This window comes from Cherax quadricarinatus, unplaced genomic scaffold (assembly GCF_038502225.1).
Source record: "Cherax quadricarinatus isolate ZL_2023a unplaced genomic scaffold, ASM3850222v1 Contig269, whole genome shotgun sequence".
NCBI classification, from domain to species: Eukaryota; Metazoa; Arthropoda; class Malacostraca; order Decapoda; family Parastacidae; genus Cherax; species Cherax quadricarinatus.
Genome location: NW_027195295.1, coordinates 1 through 15128, shown reverse-complemented (window position 1 = coordinate 15128; position 15128 = coordinate 1).

The window sequence follows — 15128 nt, the reverse complement described above, 5'->3', positions numbered from 1 at the left end:
ACTCTCTCGAAAGGCGTAGAATTCGGTGGGATATGCTCGAGATGTATAAATGGAAAACGGGAATAAATAAAGGGTGTGCAAATAGCGTGCTGAAAATTTCCAGCCAAGACAGGACTCGCAGCAATGGTTTCAAGTTGGAAAAATTCAAATTCAGGAAGGATATAGGAAAGCACTGGTTTGGTAATACAGTCGTGGATGAGTGGAACAAACTCCCGAGTACAGTTATTTAGGCTAAAACGTTGTGTAGTTTTAAAAATAGGTTAGATAAATACATGAGTGGGTGTGGGTGGGTGTGAGTTGAACCTGACTAGCTTGAGCTGCTGGGTCTGGTGCCGTGCTCCATCCTTGAGTGGAGGTGACCAGACTGGGTGGGTCATTGGGCTAATCCGGGGGGGACATGGACCTGCTCTTCATGGGCCAGTAGGCCTGTTGCAGTGTTTCTTCTTTCTTATGTTCTTATGTATTTCCTCGGAACCTTCATCTACATGCCCAGTTAGAAATCATTGATTTTCATAATTATTATATATTTCACTTAAAATTTATGATAGGCTACTATTTATGCATACGTATTTGTCACAACTAACATGAGCCAGCAAACACTCATGTCTCTGGAACCTCAATTAACGGAGGGTATAAAAAATAATTGACGAAAATTTGTACTCTTTTCACGAGCTAGAATTTACGAAAGTTGATCCATCATTTAAAAACTCGTGCCACAAACACTGCCGCAAATGTTACTGACAAGTTATTTTCTAAATGGAAAATACGTTATTTCTCATTGTATTATTTCAGGAGCAAAGATTAATATTATTATTTTATTCTACACCTTGTGAACCGATAATGACTTTTACATATTATTCAATGTTCTTATATTATATTTCTGCAAGAAAATATTCATAGGAGTATTCAGCCCGATTCAGTGCATATTCATCACCTGGAGTTCACATAACATCTTCACATGTACTTCACATAATGTACTTCACATAACATCATCACATGTACTTCACATAACATCATCACATGTACTTCACGCAACATCTTCACATGTACTTCACATAATGTACTTCACATAGCATCATCGCATGTACTTCACGTAACATCATCACATGTACTTCACACGACATCTTCACATGTACTTCACAGAATGTACTTCACATAATGTACTTCACATAGCATCATCACATGTACTTCACATAACATCATCACATGTACTTCACATAACATCTTCACATATACTTCACATAATGTAATTCACATAGCATCATCACATGACTTCACATAACATCATCACATGTGCTTCATATAACATCATCACATGTACTTCACATAACATCTTCAAATGTACTTCACATAATGTACTTCACATAGCATCATCACATGTACTTCACATAACATCTTCACATATACTTCACATAATGTAATTCACATAGCATCATCACATGACTTCACATAACATCATCACATGTGCTTCATATAACATCATGACATGTACTTCACATAACATCATGACATGTACTTCACATAACATCACATGTACTTCACATAACATCTTCACATGTACTTCACATAATGTACTTCACATAACATCATCACATGTACTTCACATAACATCATCACATGTACTTCACATAACATCATCACATGTACTTCACATAACATCACATGTACTTCACATAACATCATCACATGTACTTCACATAACATCACATGTACTTCACATAACATCTTCACATGTACTTCACATAATGCACTTCACATAGCATCATCACATGTACTTTACATAACATCATCACATGTACTTCGCATAACATCATCACATGTACTTCACGTAACATCACATGTACTTCACATAACATCCTCACATGCACTTCACGTAATGTACTTCACATAACATCACATGTACTTCACATAACATCATTACATGTACTTCACATAACATCATCACATGACTTCACATAGCATCATCACATGTACTTCACATAACATCATCACATGTACTTCTCATAACATCATCACATGTACTTCACATAACATCATCACATGTACTTCACATAACATCATCACATGTACTTCACATAATGTACTTCACATAGCATCATCACATGTACTTCACATAGCATCATCACATATACTTCACATAACATCATCATATATACTTCACATAATGTACTTCACATAGCATCATCACATGTACTTCACATAACATCATCACATGTACTTCACATAGCATCATCACATGTACTTCACATAACATCATCACATGTACTTCACATAACATCACATGTACTTCACATAACATCTTCACATGTGCTTCATATAATGTACTTCACATAGCATCATCACATGTACTTCACATAGCATCATCACATGTACTTCACATAACATCATCACATGTACTTCACATAGCATCATCACATGTACTTCACATAGCATCATCACATGTACTTCACATAACATCATCGCATGTACTTCACATAACATCATCACATGTACTTCACATAACATCACATATACTTCACATAACATCATCGCATGTACTTCACATAACATCATCACATGTACTTCACATAACATCACATGTACTTCACATAACATCATCACATGTACTTCACATAACATCACATGTACTTCACATACCATCACATGTACTTCACATAACATCATCACGTGTACTTCACATAGCATCATCACATGTACTTCACATAACATCACATGTACTTCACATAACATCATCACATGTACTTCACATAGCATCATCACATGTACTTCACATAACATCACATGTACTTCACATAACATCATCACATGTACTTCACATAACATCACATGTACTTCACATAACATCACATGTACTTCACATAACATCATCACATGTACTTCACATAACATCACATGTACTTCACATAACATCACATGTACTTCACATAACATCACATGTACTTCACATAACATCATCACATGTACTTCACATAACATCACATGTACTTCACATCACTCTTCCATCTCACTAACATTTTCACCGTAACGGGTTTAGCACTTAGTTTGGATTATAAAAATAATACTCATAACACAATTACCTGCACGTTCACCTCTTACATACACCAGTACACTTCACCTTACACCAGTACACTTCACCTTACACCAGTACACTTCACCTTACACCAGTACACTTCACCTTACACCAGTACACTTCACCTTACACCAGTACACTTCACCTTACACCAGTACACTTCACCTTACACCAGTACACTTCACCTTACATACACCAGTACACTTCACCTTACATATACCAGTACACTTCACCTTACATACACCAGTACACTTCACCTTACACCAGTACACTTCACCTTACATACACCAGTACACATCACCTTACATACACCAGTACACTTCACCTTACATACACCAGTACACATCACCTTACATACACCAGTACACTTCACCTTACATATACCAGTACACTTCACCTTACATACACCAGTACACTTCACCTTACATACACCAGTACACTTCACCTTACATATACCAGTACACTTCACCTTACATACACCAGTACACTTCACCTTACATATACCAGTACACTTCACCTTACATACACCAGTACACTTCACCTTACACCAGTACACTTCACCTTACATATACCAGTACACTTCACCTTACATATACCAGTACACTTCACCTTACATACACCAGTACACTTCACCTTACATACACCAGTACACTTCACCTTACATATACCAGTACATTTCACCTTACATACACCAGTACACTTCACCTTACACCAGTACACTTCACCTTACATACACCAGTACACTTCACCTTACATACACAAGTACACTTCACCTTACATACACCAGTACACTTCACCTTACATATATCAGTACACTTCACCTTACATACACCAGTACACTTCACCTTACACCAGTACACTTCACCTTACATATACCAGTACACTTCACCTTACACCAGTACACTTCACCTTACATACACCAGTACACTTCACCTTACACCAGTACACTTCACCTTACACCAGTACACTTCACCTTACACCAGTACACTTCACCTTACATACACCAGTACACTTCACCTTACATACACCAGTACACTTCACCTTACATACACCAGTACACTTCACCTTACACCAGTACACTTCACCTTACATATACCAGTACACTTCACCTTACATACACCAGTACACTTCACCTTACACCAGTACACTTCACCTTACATATACCAGTACACTTCACCTTACATACACCAGTACACTTCACCTTACATACACCAGTACACTTCACCTTACATACACCAGTACACTTCACCTTACATACACCAGTACACTTCACCTTACATACACCAGTACACATCACCTTACATACACCAGTACACGTCACCTTACATACACCAGTACACTTCACCTTACATACACCAGTACACTTCACCTTACATACACCAGTACACTTCACCTTACATACACCAGTACACTTCACCTTACATACACCAGTACACTTCACCTTACATACACCAGTACACTTCACCTTACATACACCAGTACACATCACCTTACATATACCAGTACACTTCACCTTACATACACCAGTACACTTTACCTTACATACACCAGTACACTTCACCTTACATACACCAGTACACTTCACCTTACACACACCAGTACACTTCACCTTACATACACCAGTACACTTCACCTTACATACACCAGTACACTTCACCTTACATACACCAGTACACTTCACCTTACATACACCAGTACACTTCACCTTACATACACCAGTACACTTCACCTTACATACACCAGTACACTTCACCTTACATACACCAGAACACTTCACCTTACATACACCAGTACACTTCACCTTACATACACCAGTACACTTCACCTTACATACACCAGTACACTTCACCTTACATACACCAGTACACTTCACCTTACATACACCAGTACACTTCACCTTACATACACCAGTACACTTCACCTTACATACACCAGTACACTTCACCTTACATACACCAGTACACTTCACCTTACATACACCAGTACACTTCACCTTACATACACCAGTACACTTCACCTTACATACAGCAGTACACTTCACCTTACATACACCAGTACACTTCACCTTACATACACCAGTACACTTCACCTTACATACACCAGTACACATCACCTTACATACACCAGTACACATCACCTTACATAAACCAGTACACTTCACCTTACATACACCAGTACACATCACATTACATACACCAGTACACTTCACCTTACATACACCAGTACACTTCACCTTACATACACCAGTACACTTCACCTTACATACACCAGTACACTTCACCTTACATACACCAGTACACTTCACCTTACATACACCAGTACACTTCACCTTACATACACCAGTACACTTCACCTTACATACACCAGTACACTTCACCTTACATACACCAGTACACTTCACCTTACATACACCAGTACACTTCACCTTACATACACCAGTACACTTCACCTTACATACACCAGTACACTTCACCTTACACACACCAGAACACTTCACCTTACATACACCAGTACACTTCACCTTACATACACCAGTACAGTTCACCTTACATACACCAGTACACTTCACCTTACATACACCAGTACACTTCACCTTACATACACCAGTACACTTCACCTTACATACACCAGTACACTTCACCTTACATACACCAGTACACTTCACCTTACATACACCAGTACACTTCACCTTACATACACCAGTACACTTCACCTTACATACACCAGTACACTTCACCTTACATACACCAGTACACTTCACCTTACATACACCAGTACACATCACCTTACATACACCAGTACACTTCACCTTACATACACCAGTACACTTCACCTTACATACACCAGTACACTTCACCTTACATACACCAGTACACTTCACCTTACATACACCAGTACACTTCACCTTACATACACCAGTACACTTCACCTTACATACACCAGTACACATCACCTTACATACACCAGTACACTTCACCTTACATACACCAGTACACATCACCTTACATACACCAGTACACTTCACCTTACATACACCAGTACACTTCACCTTACATACACCAGTACACTTCACCTTACATACGCCAGTACACTTCACCTTACATACACCACTACACTTCACCTTACATACACCAGTACACTTCACCTTACATACACCAGTACACTTCACCTTACATACACCAGTACACTTCACCTTACATACACCAGTACACTTCACCTTACATACACCAGTACACTTCACCTTACACCAGTACACTTCACCTTACATACACCAGTACACTTCACCTTACATACACCAGTACACTTCACCTTACATACACCAGTACACTTCACCTTACATACACCAGTACACTTCACCTTACACCAGTACACATCACCTTACATACACCAGTACACTTCACCTTACATACACCAGTACACTTCACCTTACGTACACCAGTACACTTCACCTTACATACACCAGTACACTTCACCTTACATACACCAGTACACTTCACCTTACATACACCAGTACACTTCACCTTACATACACCAGTACACTTCACCTTACATACACCAGTACACTTCACCTTACATACACCAGTACACTTCACCTTACATACACCAGTACACTTCACCTTACATACACCAGTACACTTCACCTTACATACACCAGTACACTTCACCTTACACACTTCACACATACACCAGTACACTTCACCTTACATACACCAGTACACATCACCTTACATACACCAGTACACTTCACCTTACATACACCAGTACACTTCACCTTACATACACCAGTACACTTCACCTTACATACACCAGTACACTTCACCTTACATACACCAGTACACTTCACCTTACATACACCAGTACACTTCACCTTACATACACCAGTACACTTCACCTTACACGTACCAGTACACTTCACTTTACATACACCAGTGCACTTCACCTTACATACACCAGTACACTTCACCTTACACGTACCAGTACACTTCACCTTACATACACCAGTACACTTCACCTTATACGTACCAGTACACTTCACTTTACATACACCAGTGCACTTCACCTTACATACACCAGTACACTTCACCTTACATACACCAGTGTACTTCACCTTACACGTACCAGTACACTTCACTTTACATACACCAGTGCACTTCACCTTACACGTACCAGTACACTTCACTTTACATACACCAGTGCGCTTCACCTTACATATACCTGTAAACTTTACTTTACATACACCAGTACACTTCACCTTACATACACCAGTACACTTCACCTTACACCAGTACACTTCACCTTACAAACACCAGTACACTTCACCTTACATATACCAGTACACTTCACCTTACATATACCAGTACACTTCACCTTACATATACCAGTACATTTCACCTTACATATAGCAGTACACTTCATCTTACATATACCAGTACACTTCACCTTACATACACCAGTACACTTCACCTTACATATACCAGTACACTTCACCTTACATACACCAGTACACTTCACCTTACATATAGCAGTACACTTCATCTTACATATACCAGTACACTTCACCTTACATACACCACTATACTTCACCTTACATACACTTGTACACTTCACCTTACATACACCAGTGCACTTCACCTTACATACACCTGTACACTTCACCTTACATACACCTGTACACTTCACCTTACATACACCTGTACATTTCACCTTACATACACCTGTACACTTCACCTTACATACACCAGTGCACTTCACCTTACATACACCAGTACACTTCACCTTACATATACCAGTACACTTCACTTTACATATACCAGCACACTTCACCTTACATATACCGGTATGCTTCACCTTACATTTACTAGTATACTTTAACTTACATATACTTGTATACTTCAACTTGCATATACCAGTATATTTCAAGTTAAATATACCAGTATACTTCAACTTACATATACAAGTACACTTCACCTTACATACACCAGTACACTTCACCTTACATACACCAGTGCACTTCACCTTACATACACTAGTACACTTCACCTAACATACACCAGTACACTTCACCTAACATACACCAGTACACTTCACCTTACATACACCAGTACACTTCACCTAACATACAACAGTACACTTCACCTTACATACACCAGTGCACTTCCCCTTACATACACCAGTACACTTCACCTAACATACACCAGTACACTTCACCTTACATATACCAGTACACTTTACCTTACATACACCAGTACACTTCACCTTACATATACCAGTACACTTCACCTTACATATACCGGTATATTTCACCTTACATATACTAGTATACTTTAACTTACATATACCAGTATACTTCAACTTACATATACCAGTATACTTCAACTTACATATACCAATATACTTCAACTTACATTTACCAGTATACTTCAACTTACATAAATAACCCGCACATAGAAGAGAGGAGCTGACGACGACGTTTCGGTCCGACTTGGACCATTTACAAAGTCACACTGTGTGAAAGTTGTGCAATATTGAATTAATAATTGCCATAATCATTATATCAACCCCTATAAATAGTTAATAGTCTTTTTTCTGTTAGCTATACTTCGTTAGTCCTACTTAGTCTCATGATTACAAACATTGATCCTGATACTAATATCTTATTAGATGACCCACACGATTCTAACAACAAATGCCTTTATTACACTGCTAGTCAGGCTAAGACACTACTTAGCCTTTAATTATAATGTCAGATCATTAGGCAAACATTATGATGACCTCCAAACACTACTCGGTCCTCTACATGTCAGTGTGTCTACCATTACTCTCACTGAAACATGGCTAAAACCTGATATTACAAACATCTATGCTATATTCGGCTACAAAGCCATGCGCAATTGTAGACCAGACCAATTAGGAGATGGAACAGCTGTATACTACACTGATGAACTTGAATGTGTAAACTCTACTTGCACTAGGGATGAATATGGTGAATATAAATTTGCTAAATTTAAATCCAAAGACCTTGAAAGACCATTAACAGTTGGAGCAATTTACAGAGTACCTCACTCCAATATTTACTCATTTAGTGAAAAACTAATAAACATGATAACTGACGCAGAGATGAATAAACACCATTTGATTCTTACAGTGGATTTCAACATAAACCTCATCCATGACCATGATCCTCAAGTAACTGAATTCACAAACACTATGAGCAGCTGTTTATTTCTGCCAACAATAACAAAACCTACTAGAATCTCTGATACAAATGCCCCTTACTATACCATATCTGGACAAACATAATATCCCCATTAAAATCAGGCATAATCACAGATAACACCACTGACCACTACTCCACCTTTCTCATGACCAACTTATGTAAATTACCTCAGGACACAACTAAGAATACCTTCCGAGTACATGAAGAGTCATCTGCTAATAACACTGACTGGCTAAACGAGCTAGCAATCAACCCCGATATTGATATGACTAAACAGTCTATGGCTCTCAAACAGCATCGTCAAATCTATTAATAAAAATAAACTATATGAAAAAACAGTACAGAATGGGTCTAATAACAAAGGATATGACTGAACGTTACTCGACAATACTAACAGATCTAATAAGAAGGTCAAAAAAAAAAAAACTGTATTACGAAAACAGATTTCAGGACATGGACGGTGATTAAAAAAGACCTGGAAAGCCTTATCTGAAATCCTAGGATCTAAAAACTGTCACAAAACAGAATGATTAACTTAACGAAACCAGACGAACCTCTCCTCCAGTCAACCGATTCTACCAACAAACTTAATGTCTTTCTCTCAACCACTGGATCAAAGTTAGCAAGCAAATTCCAAACTCAAACATTCAGCTAAAAGACTGCCTCACAGGCAACTACCGTAATACTCTATTTTTAGCCCCAACAAATCCTACTGAAATCTCGCTCATAATCAAAACACTAAAAGAACAAGACAGGTGACTTAAATAACTTACCATCACTCATGTATAAAAAAGCTACTCATGTGTTGTCACCAATTATTCAACTCTGTTTAACAAATACGTTGAATCTTCCACCTTCCCATCCATACGCAAGACAGCAAGGGTCACCCCTATCCTCAAAGGAGGTGATCAAACTGAGTTGAACAACTACAGGCCTATATCAAACTTGCCCCTACTATCTAAAATCTTCGAAAAATTAATTGACAAACTGGTCTACTCCTACTTAGTATCCCACAACATATTCAACACCTGTCAATTTTGATTTAAACCGAAAAAAGTACTAATGATGCAAATATTAATGTGCTTGAGCTAATATATTCGGCACTGGATAAAAACGAATTTCCCCTGGGACTTTTCATAGACTTACGAAAAGCTTTTGATACAGTTGACCATGACCTATTGCACCAAAAACTTGAACACCTAAAATCTTGATTACCTAAAATCTTACTTTAGCAACAGAACCCAGTATGTATGCACAAATGGAGCTAACTCCACTACACAACCAGTTCTTGTTGGAGTCCCACAGGGGACCTCCCAAACGCATCTAAACTTCTTAAATCCATTTTATTTGCAGATGACATCGCTTATGTCTTCTCTAACCCAAACCCAACCATACTATCAGACACTGTAAATGCCGAACTACTAAAAATATCTACTTGGATGACCACCAACAAACTTACTCTCAATATAGACAAAACCTATTTTTTGCTGTTTGGAAACAGACCTACAAATGTACAGCTAAATATATTGATAAATGGTTCACCCATTTCTAGACACACACAAGGCAAATTTCTAGGTCTCCACCTAGACTGCAATCTCAAATTTTAAACTCACATGCAGCAAAATATCCAAGAAAGTCTCCAAAACAGTAGGCATCCACTCAGAGATACGGTACTATGTACCCCGATCAGCTCTTCTTGCACTATACCACTCACTCATCTACCCCTTACCTCACCTATGGTATTTGTGCATGGGCTCAACCACAGCAAATCACCTTAAACCTTTAATAACTCAACAAAAAACTACAGTGCAGTTGATTACAAACTCTGCTTTTCAAGAGTCTTAACTTACTCAACATATAAAACATCCACACTTATTATTGTGTCTACTACATGCACAGAACTCTATACTCAAATATAAACCGTCCTCTCAAACTCCTACTTGATAACTACAATAGAACACACAACCATAATACAAGATACAAATCACTTTTCAATATCACTCGTGTCCATCTCTCCCTGTGCAAAAATGTTATGCACATAAAGGGCCCAAAGATCTGGAATTCATTACCAGAACACACTAAAGAACCCCTGCCCGCAAATCAATTTAAGGCCCTACTGAGAAATCTCCACATCACCCAAAATTAACCAAAAAAGCTGTACTTAATACGGTACCTACCATTAATCAAAAGCAACACAAAAAGTACCAATGATGTCTCATTTTCAATACTGAATATTGTACTGAAGATTGCTCAACCATGTACTCATTACTTCAAAAATTGGATGTTCAAATTTCATTGTCTTGAATACTAAATTGTAATACTTAATAAAGTAAATTGTTTAAATTGTTCTATTGTAAAATTTTAATGCTTCAAAATTGAAATATTCAAATTTCAGCGTTTTAATTACTCATTTATACTCCATATTGTAAATTGTTTAAATTGTTTTATTTCAATACTATAATTTTTTATATAATAATTCAAAACTGTAATTATTCACTACTAAACTTCTGTACTAGACCTATTAAAGCCATATAGCATTACCTATTAATACTCAAGTCTCTGTACTCGCTGTAACTCATCTTATGACCATTTAATCTGTTATAACCTAATTAATCTTAGGTTAATTTTAAGTTTGTCCGAAATGCTGTGCATGGAAGGGGCTTTTGGCATGTACACTTAACTACTATATTCCTTTGTACACTAAGAACATAAGAACATAAGAAAGGAGGAACACTGCAGCAGGCCCGTTGGCCCATACTAGGCAGGTCCTTTACAATTCATCCCACTAACAAACATTTAACCTACCCAATTTTCAATGCTACCCAAGAAATAAGCTCTGATGTGCAAGTCCTACTCAAATCCAACCCATCCCACTCATGTACTTATCCAACCTAAATTTGAAACTACCCAAAGTCCTAGCCTCAATAACCCAACTAGGTAGACTGTTCCACTCATCTACTACCCTATTTCCAAACCAATACTTTCCTATGTCCTTTCTAAATCTAAACTTATCTAATTTAAATCCATTACTGCGGGTTCTCTCTTGGAGAGATATCCTCAAGACCTTGTTAATATTCCCTTTATTAATACCTATCTTCCACTTGTACACTTCGATCAGGTCTCCCCTCATTCTTCGTCTAACAAGTGAATGTAACTTAAGAGTCTTCAATCTTTCTTCATAAGGAAGATTTCTAATGCTATGTATTAATTTAGTCATCCTACGCTGAATGTTTTCTAACGAATTTATGTCCATTCTGTAATATGGAGACCAGAATTGAGCTGCATAATCTAGGTGAGGCCTTACTAATGATGTATAAAGCTGCAGTATGACCTCTGGACTTCTGTTGCTTACACTTCTTGATATAAATCCCAGTAATCTATTTGCCTTATTACGTACGCTTAGGCATTGCTGTCTTGGTTTAAGGTTGCTGCTTACCATAACCCCCAAGTCCTTTTCGCAATCTGTATGGTTAAGTTCTACATTATTTAACTTATAAGTGCTAGGGTTATGGACACTCCCGAGCTTCAGAACCTTGCATTTATCTACATTGAACTGCATCTGCCACTTTTCTGACCAAGAGTAGAGTTTGTCTAAATCCTCCTGAAGTTCCCTAACATCTACGTTTGAATCAATTATCCTACCTATCTTCGTGTCATCGGCGAATTTGCTCATATCACTAGTAATTCCTTCATCAAGATCATTGATATATATTATAAACAACAACGGGCCCAAGACTGATCCCTGTGGAACGCCACTTGTTACTGATCCCCACTCGGATTTAACCCCATTTATGGACACTCTTTGCTTCCTGTCTGTGAGCCATGATTCGATCCACGAGAGCACTTTTCCCCCAATGCCATGAGCTGCTACTTTCTTCAACAGTCTATGAATCATGTCGAAAATAAAATATTATTATTATTATTATTATTATTATTATTATTATTATTATTATTATTATTATTATTATTATTATTATTATTATTATTATTATTATTATTATTATTATTATATGCCAGTACACTTCACCTTACATATACCAGTACACTTCACCTTACATATACCAGTACACTTCACCTTACATATACCAGTACACTTCATATTACATATACCAGTTCACTTCACCTTTTATATACCAGTACACTTCATCTTACATATACCAGTACACATCACCTTACATATACCAGTACACTTCGCCTTACATATACCAGTACACTTCATCTTACATATACCAGTTCACTTCACCTTTTATATACCAGTACACTTCATCTTACATATACCAGTACACATCACCTTACATATACCAGTACACTTCACCTTACATATACCAGTACACATCACCTTACATATACCAGTACACTTCACCTTACATATACCAGTACACTTCACCTTACATATACCAGTACACTTCACCTTACATATACCAGTACACTTCACCTTACATATACCAGTACACTTCACCTTACATATGCCAGTACACTTCACTTTTCTCTTCATTTGTATTTCACTAAACATATTAACCAATAATTGTCTTACACCATCAGTTGTAAGGCACGTCACACTTGTCTGAACATTTAGTTCAACATACTTTTCTCCTACACATCACCTTCAACATTCACATGTAACTCACCTTACATATTCACCTGCGGCTCACCGTACACATTCACCAATAAATATTAATTAGCAGCTAAATCTAAGAACCTCTGAACTTAACAATTGCTTAATAATCAACAATCTTTGGCATGAACAACATAAAGCAAGAACAACATCAGTGAACATAAGCCAAAAAAACATCAGTGAACATAAGCATGAACAACATCAGTGAACATAAGCAAGAAAAACATCAGTGAACATAAGCAAGAAAAACATCAGTGAACATAAGCATGAACAACATCAGTGAACATAAGCAAGAACAACATCAGTGAACATAAGCATGAACAACATCAGTGAACATTAGTATGAACAACATCAGTGAACATTAGTATGAACAACATCAGTGAACATTAGTATGAACAACATCATTGAACATAAGCAAGAACAACATCGGTGAACATAAGCAAGAACAACGTCAGTGAACATAAGGACGAACAACATCAGTGAACATAAGCAAGAACAACATCAGTGAACATAAGCAAGAACAACATCAGTGAACATAAGGACGAACAACATCAGTGAACATAAGCATGAACAACATCAGTGAACATAAGCATGAACAACATCAGTGAACATACGCAAGAAGAACATCAGTGTTTCTCTTTAGAATATTGTTCAGTATTTTGTGTGAACACTGACTTTAACATCATTGGTGTCGTTATTTACATTAATGTGAACAGTAACAAGACACGACAAGACGCCAAGCTTACATCAGCACCAGAAACCTGTGTGTGTGTGTGTGTGTGTGTGTGTGTGTGTGTGTGTGTGTGTGTACTCACCTATTTGTACTCACCTATTTGTGGTTGCAGGGGTCGAGTCATAGCTCCTGGCACCGCCTCTTCACAAATTGCTACTAGGTCCTCTCTCTCCCTGCTCCATGAGCTTTATCATACCTCGCCTTAAAACTATGTATGGATCCCGCCTCCACTACTTCACTTTCTAGGCTATTCCACGGCTTGACTACTCTATGACTGAAGAAATACTTCTTTACATCCCTTTGATTCATCTGAGTCTTCAACTTCCAATTGTGACCTCTTGTGTTTGTGTCCCATCTCTGGAACATCCCGTCTTTGTCCACCTCGTCTATTCTGCGCAGTATTTTATATGTCGTTATCATGTCTCCCCTGACCCTCCTGACCTACAGAGTCGTCAGGCCGATTTTCCTCAACCTTTCATCGTAGGACAATCCC